The following is a 1,919-nucleotide window of genomic DNA, read 5'->3' on the forward strand; positions in this document are numbered from 1 at the left end:
CGAAGGTTTGTGGCATATGTGAAGACCACTATTTCCCCCGTTTCAAAAATATATTTATATATGGATTAAGGCTTTCATGTCCAACAGATGGCGCTAACTTCTGACACCTAAGTTGGCTTTTCTGTGAGGCATTATGCTTTTCTGTTAGAATGGACTAAAGCAGATCATTTTCTATCTATCTATATAAATAAAATATAATGTTTGTTTGTTCCTACCGATTCCTTTTGAATTTTTGACACAACGTTGCATTCGAATACGCAGGGTTTGTATATAATATACACGTCTAAATTCCCCCTACTGGGGGGAGATGGACGGGATTAAGGCTTACCGTGAAGAACTCGGCTTCTATTTATACTATTTTGCATGCGGTTTTTTTGCGTTTTTAATTGCGTTTTAATAGGTTACGTCAACAGAATATACACTAAAAAGGGATTTTTCGATATTCCTCAGCGGGGAAAGGGACAGGATTAAGGCTTACTGTGAAGAACTCGGCTTCTATTTATACTATTTTGCATGCGGTTTTTTGCGTTTTTAATTGCGTTTTAATAGGTTACGTCAACAGAATATACACTAAAAAGGGATTTTTCGATATTCCTCAGCGGGGAAAGGGACAGGATTAAGGCTTACTGTGAAGAACTCGGCTTCTATTTATACTATTTTGCATGCGGTTTTTTGCGTTTTTAATTGCGTTTTAATAGGTTACGTCAACAGAATATACACTAAAAAGGGATTTTTCGATATTCCTCAGCGGGGAAAGGGACAGGATTAAGGCTTACTGTGAAGAACTCGGCTTCTATTTATACTATTTTGCATGCGGTTTTTTGCGTTTTTAATTGCGTTTTAATAGGTTACGTCAACAGAATATACACTAAAAAGGGATTTTTCGATATTCCTCAGCGGGGAAAGGGACAGGATTAAGGCTTACTGTGAAGAACTCGGCTTCTATTTATACTATTTTGCATGCGGTTTTTTGCGTTTTTAATTGCGTTTTAATAGGTTACGTCAACAGAATATACACTAAAAAGGGATTTTTCGATATTCCCCAGCGGGGAAAGGGACAGGATTAAGGCTTACTGTGAAGAACTCGGCTTCTATTTATACTATTTTGCATGCGGTTTTTTGCGTTTTTAATTGCGTTTTAATAGGTTACGTCAACAGAATATACACTAAAAAGGGATTTTTCGATATTCCCCAGCGGGGAAAGGGACAGGATTAAGGCTTACTGTGAAGAACTCGGCTTCTATTTATACTATTTTGCATGCGGTTTTTTGCGTTTTTAATTGCGTTTTAATAGGTTACGTCAACAGAATATACACTAAAAAGGGATTTTTCGATATTCCCCAGCGGGGAAAGGGACAGGATTAAGGCTTACTGTGAAGAACTCGGCTTCTATTTATACTATTTTGCATGCGGTTTTTTGCGTTTTTAATTGCGTTTTAATAGGTTACGTCAACAGAATATACACTAAAAAGGGATTTTTCGATATTCCCCAGCGGGGAAAGGGACAGGATTAAGGCTTACTGTGAAGAACTCGGCTTCTATTTATACTATTTTAGATGTGTGTTTGATTGCGTTTTAATAGGGTACGTCAAGAGAATGTACACTACGAAGGGATTTTTTGAAATTCCCCCCACGGGGGAGGCGTTTATACATTTATAATAGATACATTTTGAGCCACAGCAACGCGTGGCCGGGTCTGCTAGTAATTCAATAAAAATCATCAGTATTAATTATTATTTTACTCTTTAATCTTATGACAAAAATGGATTTACTGTTCAGATCACCTTACAAAGTGAATATTTTATTTATTCAAAGTTTAATATTTCTTTTAATCTGTTGAATGTTAAATTTATAACAAACACAATTATTAAAAGTGAACTATAAATAATAATAAAATTACTGCAAAATAAACAATGAAA

This window comes from Centruroides vittatus, unplaced genomic scaffold, assembly GCF_030686945.1.
Source record: "Centruroides vittatus isolate TY-2023 unplaced genomic scaffold, ASM3068694v2 scaffold_435, whole genome shotgun sequence".
NCBI classification, from domain to species: domain Eukaryota; kingdom Metazoa; phylum Arthropoda; class Arachnida; order Scorpiones; family Buthidae; genus Centruroides; species Centruroides vittatus.